Genomic DNA, 24,296 nt, shown 5'->3' with positions numbered 1-24,296 from the left:
TTTCGTCTTTGCTTGCTACTTCTCTTTGCATACGCTATGGTCCCCCCAAATTGTTCCTCTTCCTGTTCCTCATAGAGAACACTCCATCTCCCAACTCTGTGACTGTGGACAGATTGTCTCTCAGGACTGGAATGCAATCTTTGCTTACTTCTGCCTAATAGAATAACTTTATAGAAAAAGACTAATTAGAACTAATAAAAAACTATTGTCCTTGTTCATTTGTGTCTGACTCTTCATGACCCCATTTTGATGTTTTCTTGGCAAAGATACTGGAGTGCTCTGCCCTTTCCTTCTTCAGTTCATTTTATGGCTGAAGCACTGAGGCAAATGGATAAAGTGACTTGCTCAGAGTCACACAGCTGATAAGTCTCTGAGGCTAGATTTGAACATAGGAAGATGATCCAAGAGCAGTACTTTATCTACTGCATTGCCTAGCATTGGTTCCTTCTAATTAGACTAATGAGAACATTTTATACAAAAAAATCAGAAAACTATTAGTTCTGGAGCAACTAGGTAATAAAAAATTATAAAATAAAATATAAAAAACTTAAAATTTTTTTTTAATTAAAAAAAAAGCCAGGCCTGGAAATGGCAGGTCCTGGGTTCAAATATGACCGGAGACACTTCATATCTGTGTTATCTTGGGCAAGTCACAACCTCAATAGCCTAGCCCTTACTGCTCCTCTGCCTTGGAACTGATATTTAGCATTGATTCTAAAAAGGTAATAATAATAAGTTGAATGAGTGTTTCTTAGCCTATAGAATGTGTCTTATAGTCCCTTTATTGGGGGGTAGCCTGAGGAGTGGTGATCTGGCCCACATTGGAAAGAACAGTTCAAAGCTACAAGGAGCCTGTGAGTGGCTGCTGTAATTTCAGCCTTCATGAGACAGGGAGATGGAGTCTCAAAAAAAAGACAAAACAAAATAAAAATTGAGAAAAGAAAAAAATAAAAAAATAATAATATTGGGAAGAAAAGTAACAAGAGAGCATGTTACCAAGGGAATGTGGGGAATTCTAACCAGAGAAGCCTTCAAAAACAGACTAGACAACTATCTGTCCTGCAGGTTTTTACACAACTACTTGCTTGAAGGCAAGGGTCTGGAAAAGATGATCTCCCAAGTTCCCTCTTTAATTCTGAGATTCTGTGGCTCCATCTGGGAGAGTTTAGGGCAGACGGGACCTAGAAAGAGTGAGATGGAATTGATGACCTCTGAAGGTACCTCCTAGCCCCCTGACACCAAGAAAGCTGATCTATGCATCAGAACTGTTGACACAGATTGGAACTTCACTTCTTTTACTTTTCTTTCTTGCCTTTGAAGTACAAAGAGGCCTTTAATTGAGCTTACAGCACCAGGGTGCCTTTCAGGCCTTGGGCTGTCCAGTCAATGTGGAATGCATTAATAGCACGTAGATCCCACAAACCATATGCGAACACCAGTTATGGAAGGTGCACTGTGGTCTGCACCGTTCCCTCCTCCTACATCCATGCCAAATAGAGACTCGAACTCGTGTCAGCAGCATCTGAGAGAGAAAGCAGACTGGCTGAGCTTCACCCTTTGAAACAAGACTCCACAGGTAGGGGGTCAAAATCCTGTTTATCTTAAAGCAGCTGCTTGTAAAACCCTCCAGTGTTTGTCTAGTTTCCCAGAGCTATGACAAGGTCCTGGGATGAGCCCAACACAGACTTCTGATGTCATGTGCAGTAAATTGCTCTCCACTGCTTTTACTAACCAGTTCTTTGTGTCTCTGGGACTCAGTTCTATCTCCTAAACCATCCCATCTGGTACTTATTACCCTGTCTGTGGGGGGAGAGGAGCAGCTGCTATTCACATAGAGAACGGCATGAAATGGGCCAGGTAGACCTGAGTGTGGCCATTCCATTTTCCCAGCCCCCCACTCCCACCCTTTGTAGATATATGGAAGTGGGGTCCACAGGAAGGAACTTAGCCTGGGCTATGCCTGGACTCAATTATCTCACATCATCCAACTCCAAAGAGGTCAGACTGCAAATAGGGTCAGATTAACTCACGAGACCAAGAAAACGATTTCTACTACAGACACAACATTATCTGCAGGCAACTTGAGTAGTGGGCAGCTACAAGGGGGAAAGGTTGAAGTCCTGTTTATGAGATGTGCCAAGGGTGGACCAATTCCACAGTGTTCAACTGAGGACATCTGCGTCGTTGGTGATCAGCAATTTCTGCTTTCTCCTAACCATGCTCCCAGCATCCAGAAGTGTTGGAAAACCCAGCATCCATACATAGAGTCAGTCAACAAGCCTTATTAAATGCTTACTATGTCCTGGGCACTATACTAAGCTCTGAAGATGTAAATACAAGAAGTTTACTTTTGATGATGAGGAAAGACAACATATTAAAAGGAAGCTGAAAATGGGGGGCTGGGGAAAGTTACCAGTGTGGAGCGTGGTAGAGGAAGTCAGGAGTACAGTCTGAAAAGGAATGATCATTTTAATCATTGGTGAGTTTGTTCGCTTTTTTCAGTGATCAGTTCTCTGGATCTCTCCCCCTATTACTCAGTTCTAACTGAATCTTTTACAATCCTCTCAGGTCTTAAGGCTAGGATTCTGTATTTATTGTTTGTTGTTGGTCAGTCATTTTTCAGTCATGTCCAACTCTTCATGATTCCATTTGGGGATTTTCTTGGGAAAGATACTGGAGTGGTTTGTCCTTTTCTTCCCCACTTCATTTTACATATGAGGAAACTGAGATAAGCAAGGTTAATTGACTTACCCAGGAACACATAGCTAGTAAGTGTCTTTCTGACTCCAGGTTCAGCACCCTTTCCACTGTGCCACCTAGCTGCCAATATTCTGGCCTTTGGGGTATGGTTTAAAGTAGACCATCAGAATCAGTATTCCTCATACCAAGGCACAGTGATCAGATCTCCATAGTCTAGGTGACACATGCAAGGCTTAATAGATGGGTCATGGGACTTGGAATCAGGAAGATTTAGGCGCAAATTCTGCCTTAGGTATTTGGTAGCTCCATGGCCTAAGAAAAGCTTTTAATATTTTAACACCCTTCCTTCTGTCTTAATATCAGTTCTAAAACAGAAGAACAACAATGGCTAGGCAATCTAAGCTAAGTGATTTGCCCAGGGTCACACAGCTAGGAAGTGTCTAAGGCTAGATTTGAACCCCAGTTCTCTTTTTTTTTTTCAAATCCAATACCGTTTATTTTATTTTATTTTTCCATGTTGATATAGTTTCTAATAATTGGTTTTTTTTATATTTTATCATCCATGTTCTCTCCCTCCCTTTCTTTACTCCCCCCTCCCTAAGACAGCAGGTAATATGATGTAGATTACACATGTACTATCATACAACACATTTCCATGTTCATGTTGTAAAAGAAAACCCATATTGTTTATGGTAGAGGAAAATCTCATGGAAGAAATAAAGGGGAGAATGGTATGTTTCAATCTGCATTCAGACCATCAGTTCCTTCTATGGTGATGGATAGCCATTTTCATCATATGTCCCTTGAAATTGTCCTGTTATCTTTTCATTGCTGAAATTGGGGAGTTATTCACAGTTAATCATCTTACATTTTTTCTGTTCCTGCCCATAATGTTCTCCTGTGAAGCCCAGTTCTCTTGATTCCAGACCTGGAGCTAGCTGCCCCAAGTCACTGAATTTCTCTTTGCCTCCATCTCTTCTTTAAGTGAATAGATAGGATTCTGGCCATCTAGGGTCTCTCCCAGCTTTAAATCTATGATCCCATTATCTTATAATCCCATGATATGTCTGACTACACAAGTATTTAGAAAATGGTGGGGAAATACTTTCTACTCAGTTATCTAAATCATTATATCTATATTGATGGGATCAAAAATGATGACATGTTGATACCTGAGAACTTTGACTACATGACTACATGTCTCTCTTCTCTAGTCACTTATTAAAATATGTACCTCCCACACACCCCCCCAAACTCTTACCATCTGTCTTAGTATCAGTTCTGAGAAAGAAGAGCAGTAAAGACTAGGCAGTTGGGGTTAAGTGACTTATCCAGGGTCAAGTGTCTGAGATCAGATTTGAACCCAGATCATCCCAACTCCAGGCCTGATACTCTTATCAAATTTGCCACCTTGATTTAACATGATTTAACAAGATCACATTCCTTTGAATTTCATTATGAGGGTGAATACAGCCAAGACTTATAGGAAATGGAGCCCTGGGTCAAGAATAAGAAAGACCTGAGCATAAATCCTGATGTAGATGCTTACTGTGTATATGACCTTGAGTGAGTCACTTGACTTCTGCTTGCCTCAGTTTCCTCACCTATAAAATGAGGATACAGTATAATATCACAGGACTACTAGGAGAATTTTTTTAAAATAAGATTTTATTTTTCCCCAATTACTTTCAAAAATAATTTTTATTATTCATTTTTGAAAGGTTTGAGTTTCAAATGTTCTCTCTTTTCCCTACTCTCCCTCCTTCACTCCCTCCCACCCCTTCTCCCTCACTGAAATGGTAAACAGTATGGTATAGCTTTTACATGTGTAATTATATAAAACATTTTTTCATATTAGTCATTTTGTGGAAGAGATTTTAAACCAAAAAAGAGTGGAAAGTGAAATATAGTATACTTCCATCTGCATTCAGATTCTATCAGTTCTTTGTCAAAGGGCAAATAACATTTTTCTTCATAAGTCCCTAGGATTGGATCACTACATTATTAATAAATAAGTCATTCACAATTGTTAATCAAAAAATACTTCTGGTTCTTCTCACTTCACTTTGCATCAGTTCAGGTAACTCTTTCCAGATTTTTCCAAAATCGGTTGCTTGTCATTTCTTGGGTTGTTGTGAGGATATTTGCAAAGCACTTAGCACAATGCCTGGCATATAGTAGGTGCTTAATAAATGCTTCCTTTTTGCTTCTTTCCTTTCAGTGACATTTAAAGAGGAAATCAGTGCTATAACTATGTGTAGTATTCCAGCCCTCTTTCATAAAGTACTTTTGATAATAACATCATAAATTTATCAACATGAATAAAAAGGATGAGGAGAAGAACTGATTATTTTAAAAGTAGACAATGCCTCATTCCAGAAAAGAATCAATAATTTGATCAAAAATAGGCTCTCTCAAGGGCTCACTTGACAAAAACAAATGTGAAGTCCAAAGGTGATTTTTTTTCCTACTCAAATAAGAGATTCCAGAAGAACCCACTCTTAACTTTCTTTTTTAAACCTTTACCTCCCTTCTTAGATTTAATACTGTATATTGGTTCCAAGGCAGAAGAGTGGTTAAGGATTAGGCAATGGGGTTTGGGTGATTTGCCCAGGATCACACATTTAGGAAGTGTCTGAGATCATACTGGAACCCAGGAACTCCCATCTCTAGACCTGGCTCTCAATACACCGAAACTCCTACCTGCTCCCTCTCTCTCAACTTTTGATACCCCATTGTGTCTATTGCACATAGTGGATGAAAAGGCAGCATTTTACCAGATTGTGTGAGAGTTGGGGGGGGTGGAAATGGGGGTTGTTTGTTGTTTTGCTGATTCAGACCCTAATTCAACACTTGAATAATTCTGGAATGATAAGAGGATAACAAGCACTCAATCCACCAAGCAATCTAAAGCTGCTCTAGTGAGTTACTACTCTTACAAACAAAATCTTTGAAGAAAATAAAGCAAAAACTTCTGAAAATGCACCCAGAGAGACTTTGATCTCTTTCTGAAGAGACTTCTTTGAGGATCCTTCTTTGAGGATCTCACCTTGACCCCCAACCCAATCTTCTGAATAGCCCAAGCTATCATTAATCTTAGAGCTAGAAGAATACAGCAACAGGAGACTAGAGTCCCAGAGCAATTCTAGAGCTAATGACATGCAGAAAATGAGAGGCCCTCCTTAAATCAAGCAGGGGAATAATTACTAGAATTCTTCGGAGGGAATGCCAAAGGTGTCTGAATATTTAAGACCTTTGGCCAATACTAAAATCAGCAAACTCTGTTTTAGAATTCTGGAAGCAACAATCTGATTATGACACTTTGTATTTATACTATTTTCCCCCTTTAATAGGCCTGTGGACTGCAACTTTAGATCAAATGAGATAAAGGTTGGTAAAAGCATTTTGCATGCTATATGCATACATTGTTGTTCCATCATTTTGGTTTTGTCCTATTTTGGAGATTTTCTCTCTTTTTTCTCTTTTTTCTATTTTCTTTAAATTAATTTATTTAGTCAATTTAGAACATTATTCCTTGGTTACAATAATCACATTATTTCCCTCCCTCCTCCCCACCCACTCTTCCCATAGCCAACATGCAATTACTTTGGGGATTTTCTTGACAAAACCCTGGAGTGGTTTTCCATTTCCCTTTTCTACTCATTTTAAAGATGAGGAACTGGGGCAAACAAGGTTAAGTGACTTGCCTAGGATGTCACAGCTAGAAAGTATCTAAGGCCAGATTTGAACTCAGGAAGATGTCATGCTAACTCCAGATCTGGCATTCTATCCACTGAACTACTTAGGTTGGTAATATCATGAAACATGAGCTGGAATTATTCTTGAAATAGAAGTCTGGAAGGGACAATCAATCGCCTTTCCCATCAGGAGATTAGGGCCCCAGAACAGCTAGAAGACCCATAGTTAAAAAAATATATGGATGGCCAGAATCATAGTGAAGTGACTGGGAATTATCCTGAAAAAGTCATCCTCCTTGTCATGGCAAGGAAAAGACCTTAGATTCTAGGGTCTCTGTCATGTTTCATTTCACTCTCTAATTCCCAGCCATCCTCCCAACATTCTAGAGAGCTATTTTGGCACTTGGACCAGAGATCATGGTGCCCTAGACATTATAACCCATGTATATTTATTATATTATAACTATAACCATTCTAACTATTTCTTTTCCTGGTCTGCCATCTCAGGCAAGTCCCAGCTAGGCAGTTCCTGACTTCTCAACCATCTCTAAGCTTCTTCATGAGGGCTATGTCATTCTACGTCCCTATGTTGTCACTCGCCATTTCTATAACATTCTGGACAAATGCCCTCTCTGGCTGCCACTTCCCTCTGTGTGTTTTCCCTCTACAAAAATGCAAGGTCCTTGTGAGCAAGGGATCCAGTTGCCTTTGTGTTTGTATTCCTAGCCCTTGAGGCAGCTAGATAGTTCGGTAGATAGAGGGCTAGGTCTGGAGTCAGGTAAATTCATCTTCCTGAGTTCAAATCTGGCCTCAGACACTTACCAGCTGTATAACACCTTGATGAAGTCACCTAAACCTGTGAAATTTGCTTCAATTCCTCATCTGCAAAATGAGCTGGAAAAGGAAATGGCAAACCATTCTACTATCTCTGTCAAGAAACCTCAAATGGGATCACAAAAAGCATGGCGTGACTGAAAAACAACTGAATAACAATGATTCTAACCTAACTACTAACCTTCTTTTCTTTAAAGAAAAAAGTATTCTTTAAAAACATTTTTTTTAGTTTTGCTGTTTCCCAATATTCTCTCCTCCCCAAAAGGAATCCTCTTTTATAAAAGAGTATAGTTAATTCAAACAAAGGATATACTGACTCTCTCTGATGGTTTATGCCTCCTTCTACATTCTAAAGCTTCTCCAAGAAGAAAGAGAAGGGAGGTGTTTCAACATTAACATTTTGAAGACCAGATTGTCACATTGGTCTGGGTTTAAATGTCTTTTAGTGTTACTTTTCTTTTACTCCTGTGACCACTGTGCATGGTTTTCTCTTCAATTCATCAAGCAGCCAAAAACCATTAATTAATGTTTAATTAAAGTGCCACAAAGACAAAATTGAAACAGTTCCTTCCTTTATAGAACTTACATTCTATAGGAGAAGATATCAGGGACACATCAGTATCTATAAAATATTTACAGAATAAATGCAATGGAATTTTGTAAGGGAGGCACCAGAAATTAAGAAATCCATAAAGTCCTTATGACAGATGAGAGAGAAGGAGAAATAGAGGGAGAGAACAGAGAGGTGATCCTTGAAGTTTTTTCCAGTTCTAAAATTTGATATTCTCTTCTGGAGCCTCAAGTAAACCCATGTATATAGAAAAGAGAATTTCATTATAGGATCATAGATTTAGACGTGGAAGGTACCGTAAGGGCTATCTAGTCCAACTACCTCATTTTTCAGATGAGGAAACTGACGTCCAAGGTGGTAGAGAGTTAAGTGAATTGCTGGAAGTCACTGTGGTAGCAAATGTCACAGGATTTGAACCAAAGTCCTAAGGGCAAATGTCTGTTATGGTTTGCTTCTGTTGTGCAAACCCCATCTGCATGAATCATATCAGGCATATGTCTGACTGTCTATATAGCCTGTCTTCCTTATTATGACTGATGCTTCCTGAATCTCCAGTTATCTTCCAAACAGTTCCGAGTCAGCACCCTCAAATCTACTTCCTGAAGCATAGTTGATATTATAAGACTTTCCCCCCTTACCATTGATTATCATCTCTCCCTGACCTTTGATCATTTTCTCACAAGAGTCCCATTTCTTGACAGGAAGCAAGTTATCTAATCTAATGGTCTTGTGGCAATTATCTAAGAATTGTTTCTGTATGAATTGAATTGAATGACTTTTAAAAGAAGTTTTCAACTCAGACTCACTTTGCTATCCCAGATGGAGAGAAGAAAAGTACAAAAGGCACTTAACCCGATTTATAAGCGACCCTGGGAAAAAGTAAATCACTGCATTGAGTTCAGAAGGATCCTGGGGTTGAGGCCAAACATTTCATTCATGTGGTGGACTTAAAGAAATGCCAGGGACAGATGCCAGGGAGTTTGAGCCATGGGTCTCTTTTTGGCTTTGTTCAACCAACGCATTCATCTTTTTTAACTTGGCAACAGCCACTTGCCCTTGTAATGGGGAAGACCAGCCAGTAGCTTTTTATCTTAGACACCCAAGCTGATCTTAAAGTGCAGAAATATCCATAAAGGGAATGAATAAATGGTTTGAAATACTAGAGGAAGTGAATTTTATCCCAAGGACTTTGAAGAGAAAATGTTTGACTATATATTAACACCCTCAATCCTAGACAGTAGACTTGAAATATAATTGTCAAATGGATGAAGGCTTTGTAAGGGAAAAACATGTTCAGTAACTGTGATAGAGACAATTGATATGTAAAAGAAAAATCTTATTTTCCCCCAAAAGGAGCTAACTAACCTCAGAAAGTCACTAGCAAGACCATTTATGTCTTCCCAGGACTGTCTACTCACATTTCCTAACTCCTCTGGTCCCTCTAAGTGCTCTTGCCACTGGAAAGGAACATAAGAAATCTCTTCTTCCTGAGACCCATAACCTACTCCCTTCAGAGGACACATTTATTACATAGGCAGTCATGAAATTACAATTTAATAAAAACATGGCTCCTGGGGAAGAAATCAGTTGGAAAGAAATCTCAGAGGACTACACCAATAACAACACTAAAGATAGGTATTCATTCTAGATATAGAAAATACAGAAGGGAAGGGATTAAATATGATTGTTTAGTACTGGGGCCATATATCTCTCTTCTCTGATAACTACAATAAATCCATCCCTGATGGGACTTTGTCTTTAACACTCTTTTCTTAGAGAAGAACAACAAAAGAATGAGAGAAGAGTCAGAGTGAATTCTTACCCTTAACATAAATAGGAAACAGAGTGTGTGGGGATGTTCAGGGAAGATTAGAACCTCTTGTGTGAGGATTTACCAAGCCTTTTCAGGACTGCTCATCCACTTTCAGTGTCCATCTCACACTCTGGTAAACCATCTCAGTATATGGGCTAAACCAGTTTGAGGCACCACAAACCCATCTGTGAGTGAGGAGGGGTGCTCACCTCAAGCACGTGAAAGCTTTCCCTGGTGGAATGGATGGATGAAAACAATTTGTTCCAGGGACCATGAAGGCAGCTAAAACAAGCTCTGATGAGCATTGGAGCTTGGTCAGACACCAGAGATCAAACACTGTATCCCAGGCCATTACTATTTCTCTTTAATTTTTATCTTGTGACTAAACTTAGATAAGTCTGGAAGAGAGAATGAGGCTGATGATTTTGTTGTGCATTGTAAACCTTAAAATTTCTTAGACTTATGAATGTTGGAAATTTCCCCATTGGGAAATTTCATACTTGAAAAAATTTCCTACTGATAGTAAGAACTCTATTGGAATATGAAACTGGCATGGGAGGATCCTTCTCCTCCCTACTTAAGACTACTTTAGGACAGAAACCTTTTGCTAAACAATGGAAAGGGCTTTGACCTATGCTTAAGCATAGAACAGGAAGTTCTTTGAGTCATGATTGATTTTAGAATTGATACAATAGAGATACTTGGAATGACAGAACCAGGTCTTGGAAACTACAATCTCCACCCTACTCAGAGTAACAGGATTTAGGAAGGGCTGCAGCAAAGATCAAGATTTAATTATTTGAGAATATGACCTTCAACAGACATGTGCAAAGGGGACAGACCTCTGGGCGGTCCTGGGTTAAGCTAGAGCCACCCTTGGCACAGGGGATACATCGACAGTGATTGGTAGATGTGAGAACTGAGGGGAGGGAACTTAGATTTTGGCTTAAAAATAGCGAGGTCTGAGGACTGAAGGAGAGGAGGTTGATGCTCTGAAGGAGGTCTGAGAGGAGAGAGGTTCTGGAGGGAGAGCTCCTGGAGAGGTCTTGAAGGAGGCTGTAGAAGGAGAACTCAGGAGGAGTCAGGAGGAGGATTCTCTGGAAACATTTCTTGAGAGGAGGCTCTTTTGAAGGTGGAGCCTGAGGTTGGCATGAGAAGCCTTACCTAGAGAGATCTTGGGTGAGTGAAAAAACCAACTAACTGATTTATCTCTTAGGACTGAGGTCTAGGCCTTATTGGCTTGAGGCCCTTCATTCTTATTCCTTTCTTACTTTCTCTCTTTTTCTATTGATTAATCGATGTATTATAAATTAAATTTCTCTATAAAACCCAGTTGGCTTGGGCATATTCATAAATTGGGAATATATTCCCTGGCGACCATCTTATATTTATATAAACTTGTCTTGACACAGTAGAAAACATATTTCAGTGGTCATAATTGTTATATATTTCCCTTGCTCCCAAACATTTTAATTATCACATTTTATGGCTCCCACTCTCTTATCTACAACTATTTAACACTCAAAACTATATCAAATCTAACAGCAACCCTCCCTCACTTAAATATAATTCATGTACAAGTCAAGATATCATCCCATGATGTCATTGATTCCCTTTGAAAACAAAGGAAAAATAATAACATATTCAGATACATACAATGTATTACATATATACAATGTATATGTGTACATATATAATTCATATATGTAAAGTATGTGCATTTATATATACACATATGTATGTACATATTCATACATACTTGTGTGTGTATACTTTTCTCCTAGTTTTAGGTATATACCAGAAAGGTTGTGGCCTACAGTTGTACTGGAACTGTTGGTTCCACTGATTATCCCACCCACTTATAATTTATACACATATATGCCGTATTTATAAGTAATTTATACAGGGTAAGGAGAGAAATCATAAGTAATTTCCTTTGTTAGGTGAGAATACTTCTTTATTTAATCAGAGGAATCATGAGTGTGAACAGGACCTGTACATCTCCTTGAACTAATCAAAGCCATTGTCTGAGAGATCTGGTTATATCCTAAGGGATTTATATTAAAAGAAGTCTTTCAGAACCATGGAGAGCTAATATGTTATTTTTGTCATTTTTATTTTTCTCAGTACCATTTCTGCATGTGTGTGTGCTGTTTTTCTCACCTTTAATTTCCTCAGTAACATTTCTGCATATATATATATGTATATACATATATATATATATATCATATCAAAGACTTTGATGTTAAAGTACAGATATGGTAATTCCACCATCCATTTTTATCTTATGGGGGAAATGATTTATTTTATTATTTGGGAAAAACTGTTTATTATACTGTTTAAATCTAATCTTGTGTTATTTTTGTATTCAAATATATTTTATTTTCCCAATTACATGTAATAACAATTTCCATCATATATTTTTGGAAATTATAAGATCTAAATTATCTCCCTCCCTCCCTTTTTCCTCCCTCTCAGAGATGGTAAGCAATTTGCTCTGGATTATACATTATTTATCAGGCAAAAGATACTTCCATATCAGTCACTTATATAAGAGAATACCCAAATATAGCCAAAACTCCAAAATAAAACTGCAAATACATTAATGTGGAAGATAGTATGCTTTGATCTGCATCTGACTCCAACAGTTCTCTCTCTGAAGGTGGATAGCAGTCTGTCATAAGTCCTTCAGAATTGTCCCAGATCATTACATTGCTGAGAGTAGCAATGCTTCTCACAGTTGAATATTGTACAATATTGCTATTACTGAGTACAATGCTCTCCTGGTTCTGCTTATTTCTCTCTACATCATTTCATGCAGATCTTTCCAGCTTTTTCTGAAATCATCCTGCTTATCATTTCTTATATCACAATAGTGTTCCATCACCAAGATGAACCACAATTTATTCAGCCATTCCCTGATTGATAGGCATTCCCTCAATTTCCCTTTTTTTTTTGCCACCACAAAAAGAGCTGCTATAAATATTTTTGTACAGTTAGGTCTTTCCCCTTAGAGAACCAGTAGTCTACCTTATGTTATTAAAGGCTGTCTGTACCCAAAATGTTGTCTGACCCCAGTAATTCTCTGAAATGTTGAAGATGGCTACAAAGCATTTTGGGTTCCTCTGGTCCTAAATCCATGGAAAGCACTCTCATTTTGGGTTATTATACCTAGGATGTGTATTGGGTCTACCCATGCTTGTGTTTTGTACTTATTTGTATTTTTTAATGCCTCCATTTACTCATATCCACCTCAATCTACCTTGCTTTCAAGTTGTTCTCAAGATAAAATTGCTTAATTGTAGACATATGTTCATATGTATCCTTGTCTAAATCCTTCATAATATATATCCTCCAGAGCCTGGATGGGGAGAAGCCACACCTCCTTTCCAACTCACTCTCCTCTACCAAATGATATAATAAATTTACTTCTAAAATTATTTCAGATTTGGGGTTTGTTCTCATGAACAACTACCTAGTACATACATCTGCCTCCACTGTAATGTAAAGTCTTTAAGACCAGATTCTATTTTTTGCTCTTTGTTGTTGGTGTTTTTTGATTGTTACTTTTTTTGTCTTTGTATCCTCGTCACTTAGCATAGAAGCTGGTACATAGCATTTTACTTAAAAATATTTATTAATTCAGAATTTTAAAAAATAAAAATATTCATGACATTTTTGTCCTCCTTCCATTCTTGTTCTCATGTACCTAAAGGATGAGTTTGCTTAATTAGATCTTTAGCAAAAATTTTTTTCTGTTTTTATTTCTAGTACTTTTCACTATTTTCTAAACAAGTTTATATTCTAAATTGGTTTTGCCCTTGGCTGCCATGTTTTTCTGTTTAGCAAGTGTTGATCATGTTTGCTGCTTAAGTCATGTTTAAAATTCTTTGGGTTCCCTAATTATGGTAATTTGTTGAAAATTACTACCTAAATTGTCATAATTGGTCCTATATATGTACTATAGATGTAAATGTCTTTCCTCTATTCTTTTCCCATTTTTGTCATCAATGACTTTACTTTTACTTTTTTAAATCTTTACCTTCTGTCTTAGAATCAATATTAAGCATTGGTTCCAAGGCAGAAAAATAGCAAGGACTAGGCAATTGGGGTTAAATGAACTGCCTAGCATCACATAGAAAGGAAGCATCTGAGGCCAGATTTAAGTCCAAGACCTCTTGTTTCTAGTTCTGGCTCTTTGTCCAATGAACCACTTAGCTGTCCCCATCAATATCTTTTCAAACAAGCTGGGCTATTCAGGTTCTGGTCCTTTGAACTATTTTTCTTATTCTCTCCTTCCTTTGAGACTTGGTCTCCGTTTCTTGACAATGTTGAAAGTACAGCAGCCAGTTTTATCATGGCTTATTCTCATTTCTGATCAGCAAGAGAGCTTCACCATACTCTATGTCTAACCTGGGCTGATTCATTTCTATTTAGGTAGCCTGGTGACCCTCTACTCCCCAAAACTCACCATATTGTTGCTAGACTTAGTGTAGAGACTCAATTGACATTAGCCCTATTGTAGCTCAAAACTGCTGGATTTAAGTATTATACCAGTCTCAGCCTCCCAGTAGCAAGGATTGTACATCATATCTTTTTCTTATTTCCATCCTTTGTTCTAGTTTTGTATTGTAATATTTGTTCTAACAAATCAATGATCTCACTGTATACAGAATGTTGATCCAGAAATCACTCCCTTAAAGGTCATTTCCAGTTTTTTTTAAATATAACAATTTCCTTTATTCTGATGTTATTTAGGGTTTGCCACATCTAATAACTCATAATTCTTTCCTGAAAAAAATGAAGCATAGATATAAAGCTTCTGGGTAGTCTAGAAGCCTTTGATGTTTCTCATTCCTGTCTCTTCAATCACATTTTTCAATCTACTTTTTGTCATTTTCATCTATGTTCTCCTTTGCTTTGAAGCCACCAAATATCACCGTACATATCCTTTTAATTAGGAGGACCGTAGAAAGTTCTTCATAGACTTTCTCTAATTCGTCATCTTCAATAACAGATGTTGGTGCATAAAATGCAATTATTTTCATGGTGATCTCTTTTACAAATACTTATGATGAGTTGACTAAATGTTTTATGAAATTATGGCTCTTATTTACTTTGGATGTGCAATGAAGTCAACTCCATGAATTCCTTTATTTGCCTCTTTTAGGGGAACAGAGACTTTCTTCCACTTAGCTGGAAATGTGTTTTGTCTTCTTTTTCATCTATAGCAAAAATGTCTAGATTAATACAATTCATTCCCTACAGTATTATGATCATTGCTTGGTCACCAAAGTAGGACTTCATATCTAGAAAACTGAAGATGATTGAGTGAGATGAAAAGAGTGGGATGGAACCAAAGGTTTACAGTTAATTAGTCTTGGCTAGGAGAAGGAGAAGTTCTTTCCTGAGACCAAAGCAAAAAATAAAGAAGACCTGGGAAGATTCTGAGAAATGAAGGAGGGGAAATGATGGAAGTTAGCATTATCTTCCATCTTCTCAATGAACTCATCTACTTTGGTGAGAGAATACCAATACTTTAGTATTGATGGTGAGAAATGAGAGACACTTGCACAAATCTAGTCATCATGGCATGTCCACATCAAAGAAGGCACCAAGCTCTATGAGCAAAGCAAATTGTAGCAGCTCAAAAGAAACATGAGATGTACAAATTTAGAGATATCTCCATCCCAAATGTTCATATGGGCTATTTGTGCCTGACCCATGGAAGAACTTTCTGTGCTCATATTGAATTGGTGATACTGTATATTGACTGCTTAGAAAGGGATGTCATTTTTGTCCTTTTCCAGTATGAAGGGCAACAACCAACCAATCCATTGATAGAGCACTACATAGATGTCGAGTTCATGATTTGAAGAAAAAAGAAAAACTTGTGAATAGACACTGTGGGAAACGTGGTAGGGAGCAAATCAAAGATAAAAAGATTTCCATGATGTAGTAAGGATCTATATAAGATTAGCACAAATGGAACATGTCACCATGGTGTCATGACTTCCTCTAGCAATATTTAGCAGCTTACAAGTAGGAGTTAGAGAAAGAAGATGACAGGGGCTATTAAAGCTGAAGGATTAGCAAAGTATGAACAACAGAAGCAAAATGAGGCAAAAAAATTTCTAAGGTATGAGCCTAGAACCTTGAGTTTAAGAGCACCAAGAATAGCAACACTCATCTAGACCCCTGAACCAGGTTCCACATCAGCCCTTGCAATCACCATGGAAGAAAAACAACTCTTGGGGAGAAGGGGCCCATCATCACCACTCATGATCATCAACCACTGACCAACAGGCCTGTAAGTCTAAGAGCTTGGAAACATCTCCCAGACTAGTTAGTGCAGCCATAGTCCAGGAAAGAAGCCCTGAGAGGAAATAAAACCTGGTAATTTGTGCTACACGTGCTTCAATTCCCCAATCCACAGAAGCTACAGCTCCTGAAGACCCTGAATCTTGCCACAAAATCCTTGACACTGTCAAAAGATTCAACATCAGAAACTGATTTTAATAGAAATGACATTAAAGAAGATGCAGTACAATCTAATCTGCTGCTACACCCTGAAGACCAATATGTTTTAGTTCAAATGAAATTACATATGCAAAGTGCTTCAAAAACCTTTACAATATTACATAAATGTTATTCAAATGGTTAGTATTGTTATAATTGAGCAAATCACTTAACCTCCTAGACCTTAATCTACTTATCTACAAAATTAGGGGACTGGACTAGATAGCCTCTAACAGCCTTTTTAATTCTAGATTTATAGTCTCTAAAATTTTATAGCTACAGGCCACTAGGCCTTTCCATTTGTTTTTCACGTGAAATCTACTATATGTTTTGTCCCTTCCCCCACAGCAGAATGTGAGTTCTTTTAGAGCAGGAGCAGTATATGCATCTCCAGAATTTAGCACATGTTTTGCAATGGCTCCATGATTTTTTTAATCCCTTCATTCAAGGCTGTAAATGAAGACAAGGAAAACCAGAACAGGGATACAGACCAAGAGAACAAGAATTTTTCAGCAGTCCTGCATATAGCAGGAACTAAACTCCAGTAAATAGCTGGGTAATTGGAAGTCTGCCATAATTTGACATTATGCCATAATTTCTATATTGTATGTCCTATGCTTTGCTTCCAACTTCAACATTTGATTAAAATTGCTCTTTTAGAAGTTACCAATGATTTCTTAATTGTCAAATCTAATGGCCTTTTCTCAATCTTTATCATTCTTGACTTCTTTGACAATGTTAACCATCATCTTCTCCTGGATATTCTCTGTCCTTCAGGTTTTTGTGATGCTGTTCTTTGCTGATTTTCCTCTTAATTGTATGGCTTCCTTCTCAGTTTCCTTTGCTGGATCTTCATCAAGCTTATGCTTACTAATAATAGATATATCTCAAGGCTATGGCCTGGGTCCTATTCTCTTCTCCCTCTGTGCTGTCTCGTTTGATGAGCTCATCAGCCCCCATGGACTCGGTTATCAGTTTATATATATATATATATATACATATATATATATATATACACGCACACACACACACACATTTGTGGGAGGACTGAAGGACCATCATCCTTCCAGTCACCCAGTATATCAAGAAAATTTTAAGTCAAACTGCCTGGATCTCTGAGAACTGAAAAAAAAAAAAAACAAAGAACCCACCAGCCTCCTCCTGAAAGAAATTCCAGAATGAAAATTCTCAGGAATATGAAATTCCCAAATCTAGAGTTTCTAAGTCAAAAGAAAAAAATATATTACACATAGCCAGAAAGAAAGAATTCATATACCAGGAGTCATAGTCAAGATCACCTATGATTTAGCAGCCACTACTATTAAGTAACAGAGAACTTGGAATATAATGAATTTTAGAAGACAAAAGATAGAGACTTATAGTCAAAAATAAGATATCCAGAAAAATGAAGTAGAATCTCACAGTGGTAGAAATAGACTTTTTAAAAATGAAACAGAGGACTTCCAAGTATTCCTGGTGAAAAAAAATCTAATTAATTAATAGGGTAAAAAGAATAGAAGAATTTTAAAACTCAATAAAAAGGAAATAATAAAGAAAATTCCAAAATGAGGGGAAAGAATAATAAATCTGAGGCTAAAAAGCTTGATAGTAAGGAGAGAAGAAAGTCAAGTGAGACTATGACTTCAAAATAAATAACTAAAGATAAATAGAACTGTGTTTACATAAGAATAGGAAAACTCTCAATTCACAAAAAATAAAATTAGAAACCAGTGGAGGAAAATATAAACAACTCTCATAGCTTTAAATATAAAGGGATTGAACTATCTAGTAAAATTAAAAAGAGTAACATTGGAAAAAAACAAAACTCTATAATTTGTTTCTTATTGGAAACATAGTTTAAAATAAAAACATACACAAAACAGAAATGAGGGACTGGAAAAAAAATTATCAAGTGAATTCAGGAAAGCAGGAGTTTCAATTATGTTATTAGACAAAGCAAAAAATATTAAAAACATAAAAAGGCATAAACAAGAAAGCCATATTATGCTGAAAGGAACCAGATAGAACAAACTAGTATCAACACTAGATTAGGGACTCCAAGTGTCTAGAATCTAAATTCTTTTTTTTTTAATTTACTGCCACGCAAAACACACTTCCATATAGGTCATTGTTGTGAGAGCTAATTCATACATAACCAAAAGCCTAAAATGAAAACCAAAAATACACTGATGTGAATGATAACTCCAACAGGTCCTTCTCTGGAGATGAATAGCATTCCCTGTCTTTCAGGAATGTCCCAGATCACTGCACTGCTGAAAGTAGCCAAATTTTCACAGATAATCATTGTCCAATTTTGCTGTTTTGTGCAATGTTCTCCCAGTTCTGTTCCCACAGATCTTTCCAGCTTTTTCTGAAATCTTCTTGCTTATCATTTCTTATAGCTCAATAGCATTCTATTACCAACATGTATCATAGCTTGTTCAGTTATTCCCCAATTGATGGACATCTCCTCAATCTCCAATTCTTTGCCACTACAAAAAAGAGCCACTATAAATATTTTTGTATTTTTGAGAGTTAAGATGGTCATGTGAGTAGAAAAACAGGAAAATATATGAAAGAAATGTAGCATCTGAATGGATACATGGGGTAACGGAATGAGGAGTCAAGACCAATACTTAGGTCTAGAGAAGAGATACTTGTAGAGGGAAACTTGTTCAATTACAGTCAACAAACATTTATGAAATGCCTACTATGTGTCAGGAATTTTATACTTAATACTCCATCCTCAATCTCTATGCCTTTGCTAGTCTACCTTCCTAGCCTCGAATACTATTATTCTCTCTCCTCAATTTACTCTTTTAGAATTGCTGCCTTCCTTCAAGACAACTCAAAGGATATACCTTCCTACTATGTGCCAGGCATTGTTCAAAGCACTGGAGACATAGAGAAAGATAAAAATAATCCCTGCCTTCAAGGGGGCTCACATTCTAATGGGGAAGATAGCACACAAACACCTTTGTAAAAATTATAAAATAATTTCAGAGGAATAGCACAGGTTGGGTGTGTGCTAGTAAAAAGTTTTAAGGGCAAGGGCTAAGTAAATAGGGTTAAGAGACTTGCCCAGGGTTACAGAACCAGGGAGTGTTTGAAGCCAGGATCCAGGTCCTGTTGATCCAGTTCCAGGGCTCTATCCCCTATGCCACCCAGCTGCCCCAACATTTTAAAACTGGCTGAGAAAATGTACACAGGAATCATTTTAAAAGCTTAATCTGCATTACTAACATTTTCTCCATCACTTTTTAAAAATAAAGATAACTTTAAAAACAACAGATCAAGCCCTGATTTGTAGCATTTGCCAATTTCCAAGGTGTGACTTCTCACTCTGAAAATGTCATAGTTGCTGACTTCAGCACATTCCTGGTAGGAGTATTAAGGGGCATCAAGGCTACACGAGACCATTTGTTGACCTTAACTACCAGCTTTCTCACTTCTTGCTGAGGATAAGCTTTTAGCTGAAGGAAGCCTGGAGTGGAGGTTACCAGTTGAGCTCAGTGGCCCCTGAGATCCCGCTCCACCTCATTTTCAGCCCCACCTCAATAGCACATTTTGTGTCTCTTCATACTTTTTAGTTGCCTCACCAGGAGCCTGGATTGCCCGGGCCATACTGACCAGAAAAGAAAACAAATCACTGGGAGTTAGAGCAGGAACAGCCTTGATGACCTTAAATGTCATCTCATACAACAATTTCATTTTAAAGGCAAGATTGGAAGGATTGTTGGGTTTGTTTTTTTCTTTTATGAACCATAGCATCAATCTTCAAATCTCGGATGGATGATTTCTGTTGGACTTGTTCTGATTCCCTACAAAACTTCTAGGCCATAAAGGAGAATGAGTATTAAGCATCAGAATATTAAGCATGCATTTTTTAAAATCTGCAATTCAATTTTTAAACATTCTCCAGAGAGTCTAGGTTCAAGGCTTAGTTTTACCAAATGTTAATGCATCATGTGACTTCAAGGATGATTACTTAATTCAGACATGTGCATGGCATTCCACAGTAAGGCTACCAGCAGTGGAAGATACTTTAAAACTTTTTTAAAAAGTTTAAGCACTATTCATAAGCAAAGGATAAACTATGGGAGTGGAAACACTGAGGAAAAGCAATTGCCTGAATATAGCGGTTGAGGGGACATGACAGAGGAGAGACTCTAAATGAACACTCTAATGCAAATATTATCAACAAAGCAATAGGTTCAAATCAAGAAAACATGTAATACCCAGTGGATTTACGCGTTGGCTATGGGGGGTGGGGGGGAGGAAAAGAAAATGATCTATGTCTTTAATGAATAATGCTTGGAAATGATCAAATAAAATATAATTTAAAAAAAATAATAATTTAAAAAAAAAAGAAGGTTTAAGACAGAGCAGCCTTCAGTCCCAGATATGCCCACCTACAAGATGCTCAGAGCATCAGGGAATCTCAGCCTCTTTGTCATTTCTGACCTCCTCATTTTCCAGGGAACTGAAGCTTTGCCTGGTCCTATACAAAAGAATGACAATAGGAATAAGATTAGCTAGCATTTCTCTATAGTACCTACTATGCAAGTTGAGTTTAGGTCTTTCAAATTTCAAAATTTGGAAATTCCAAAAAATCCAAAACTATCACTCTATTTGCTATATCAAAAATAAAAATAATGTACAAATTAAATATTTTTATAAATTTTTACAAATTTATAAATTAAATATAATATTTTAATTTAGAAATTAAAAGTAAATCCACTATTGTTACATTAAAATACCCAGGTAACTTCCTTAGAAAATATTTTGATAGGGGAGCAGCTGGGTGACTCAGTGGATTGAAAGCCAACAGGAGATCTTGGGTTCAAATCTGGCCTCAAATACTTAATCCTCATTGCCTAGCTCTTACCATTCTTCTGCCTTAGAGCCAATATACAGTATTAATTCTAGGATGGAAGGTCAGGGTTTAAAAAAAAAAGAAAATATTTTGATAACTGGATTTCAATATATTTAGTTCCCTTTTTTCCTCCCTTCCTCTCCCCACTTTAGAGAAAATATCATTTGGCAAAAAAAAAAAATTAAGATAGATATATAGATATAAAACCATTTCTTGCTTATTTTTATTTAAAAGTAATTTTCCCCCTCTTATTTAGAATATTTTCCCATGGTTACAGGATTTAAAAATAATTTTTAAAGGGAACAGGCAGGGATGGATGACCTCCACAAATCAGGCTGAGACCCTGGGGCAGAATTCTCAGGAGAGACAGGCTCCCGTTCTGATCTACCCACCTTTAAAAGCATAGATTTACCCACAGGCCACCCTACAAATGCTTGAGGGCACCTGGCAGTACTTTAAGCTTAACCAAGACTTCCACAAGGGACTTCCAACATTAAAAAGCCATCCCACAGAGTCTCTCTCTTACACATACATCCCCTTACCCTAAAGCCATTATCACGGCTCTTTAAACCTCCTCCTCAGTCCGGCAAGAGAAAGAAAATTACTTTCTCAGTGTTTTCAGGTTTTCCTGCCTCACACTCCTGTGGTTATTGCTTTAAATCTCGAGTTAATTGCAGATAACGTCTCCAGTGACCAGTAACGTCTCACTTTCTTCCTCTCTTTCCCCAGGCCTCTGCCAGGGACTCCCGGTGGGTGGTAACTGACATACGTCCCTGTGCTACATCGCAGATGTGCGGAGGCTGTTTGCCAGTAGGCTCACAGGCTTTCTTCTGAGAGAGATCACCTCCCAAGACTTCCCAAATCCACACTGCTGGGCAGGAGCCCGGGGCCCAAAGTCCCTTTGAACAGTTCAGCTCCACCATTCAGGAAAAGGCTCCAAATAGCACCATCCAAAAGAGTTGCTTAACAATGCAAAGATCCAAGACAGCTCTGAAGGACATTTTTTTTTTAGTTCAAAGCAAAGGCATTTAATGAAATAGTATATTTTGTTACAATAGCTTTTTTTGCTATAAAATAAGTGATAAAACATTTGATTTTGAGAAGATGTGAATTAGGAACAGCTAAAAAAGAACAGTTCAAGAGCCAAATCTGAGTTCAAATCTAGCCTGAGATCTGAAGAATTTTTGAAAAAGAATGCTATCCACCTCCAGAGAAAGAACTGCTGGAGTCAGAAAGTAGAAGAAAACATATGGTTTATATTTGTTTATATGGGTATATGATTTGGGGTTTGGGTTTTAAAAGATTATTGCAGAAATGAACAATATAGAAATATGTATTGAGTGATAATCTATGTAAAATCCAATGGAATTGCTTGTCAACTCCAGGAGTTGGGAGGGAAGAGGGGAGGGAAAGAACAAGAATCATGTAACATTGTGAAAAATGGATTTGAACTCTGGACTTCAATCCCCACAAGCCCTTGCTCCACTTCCCCAAAATGCTTTGTAATCTCACTGAATTCTCAGGTGGGCCGAGATCGAGAAGTGCTTTAACCTGATTGCAAAGGCTTTTGTGGTCTTTTGGACTTCCATTTTGGAGCAGACGTGTCTCTTTCATGATGTGAGGTTATCTTGTCTAGGCCTCTCTGGCCTAGGCATGTGTTTTCTTATCCTGTATTTTCTTTAATCCTTAACCTTAAATAAACCTCATAAAAATATAATACTCCTTGCAGAGAGAAACTAATTTCTACCTGCTTCAGTCTCCCCTAAATTTTAATCTCTACAACATGCTGCTTAAGCAACCAATTTAGAGTATTTTCTTTGCAAATAAGACACCCCTCAGTAGGTACTATGGGAAGCTAGTTTTATCACAAATATTGTGAAAAACGAGAGGGAGAGACAGACAGAGACAGACAGAGACAGAGACAGAGAGACAGAGACAGAGAGGGGGGGAGAGACAGACAGAGACAGACAGAGACAGAGAGACAGAGACAGAGAGAGAGAGACAGAGACACAGAGAGAGACAGAGAGAGAGAGAGAGAGAGAGAGAGAGAGAGAGAGAGAGAGAGAGAGAGAGAGAGAGAGAGAGAGAACATAAGGATAGAAAGGGGAGGTGGAGAGCTTGAGGTGGGGGAGGTCTTGAGCCCTCACAAATGAGTCTGTTCCAATTCTGACTATAAATGGGAATAACCATCCATCCAGGATCTCAAGCTCCTTTTGCAAAGCTCTTCCATGGACTGCTCTCACACTGTTCACCTAACACTGGGACAGCCTGTGAGAGCTGGGTTTCAGAGATCAGAGAGAATACCGTGCCACCAAACAGAGCTAGTACCAGTTCTGGAGTCCAACATCCAAGATTCAGATCATCGACATGATACTTATTAGCTATGTGATTTGGAGGAAGTCTCTGGTGGTTACGTGATATTTTGCAGCTTTTTCAAAATATGTATAAAGTATTTCACTTTGAAAACCTTAAAATCTTTTTTTTTTAACTCTACCTTCTGTTTTGGAATTGATACTAAGTATAGGTTCCCAGGCAAAAGGACAATAAGAGCTAGTCAATTGGGGTTAAGTGACTTATCCAGGGTAACACAGCTAGCTTAAAATTCTCTTTAAGTGCTAGCTATGATGATGATAACCAGGAGGAGGAGAAGGAGGCAGTATGGCCTAGTGAAGGAGTTCTTAACCTTTTGGGGGCTGTGCCTCCAGCAATCTACAAAGAAAACCAAATACATTTAAAATCAAAATATTTTCTAAGGCATGTGTTGCCCGTTTAGTTGTTTATTTCTTCATGGATTTGTCTAAAAGCAGCTTGCAGGGAGGCACAAATGGATATCTCTGAAATCTAACCCACCTTTCTCCAAGGGAGACTTTGATCCCTGCCTAGCAGTAAGGTGGGGATTGGAGCTAGAAGGCTGCATGCTCTGCTCTCCTTAAAGAGAGTGCCAGATCTGTTCCCCTAAATTTTACTATTCTAGGGGGAATAACTGTTAGGTTCAAGCCACTTTCCTAGTCTTTATCCCTTCAAGGGGAAGGAGTATGTTGAGGTATTTCTGAAGACTCAACTCCTTTTCCCTCTAAAAGCTACTTATACAAAAGACCATAACAAATAATGAAAAGGAAAGAAATCAATTTATCCGAACAGAAATCAAAGAAGTTACACAGATCAGAATATGCCAGACAATGTACAGAGTGAAGGAAATTTCCCCACGGAGAGAGAAATATCCTGCTGCAACTGAACTTTATCTTACCTAAAGTTAAACTCCCTAAAGTCTCAGGGGAAACAAAC

At 37.8% G+C, this 24,296-nt stretch overlaps 1 long non-coding RNA gene across 1 annotated transcript; it reads left to right on the top strand.

Annotated features, from left to right (window-relative positions):
• The first annotated feature begins 1,584 nt into the window (after positions 1 to 1,584).
• LOC130455568 (uncharacterized) lies at positions 1,585 to 22,728 on the top strand. Its single transcript, XR_008913638.1, has 2 exons — positions 1,585 to 2,479; positions 21,741 to 22,728. It is a non-coding gene; the product is annotated as an uncharacterized LOC130455568 (long non-coding RNA).
• The last annotated feature ends 1,568 nt before the right edge of the window (positions 22,729 to 24,296 follow it).

This window comes from Monodelphis domestica, chromosome 7, assembly GCF_027887165.1.
Source record: "Monodelphis domestica isolate mMonDom1 chromosome 7, mMonDom1.pri, whole genome shotgun sequence".
Lineage (NCBI taxonomy): Eukaryota > Metazoa > Chordata > Mammalia > Didelphimorphia > Didelphidae > Monodelphis > Monodelphis domestica.
The sequence above is the reverse complement of the archived record's forward strand: the minus strand, read 5'-3'. Positions and strand labels throughout refer to the sequence as shown.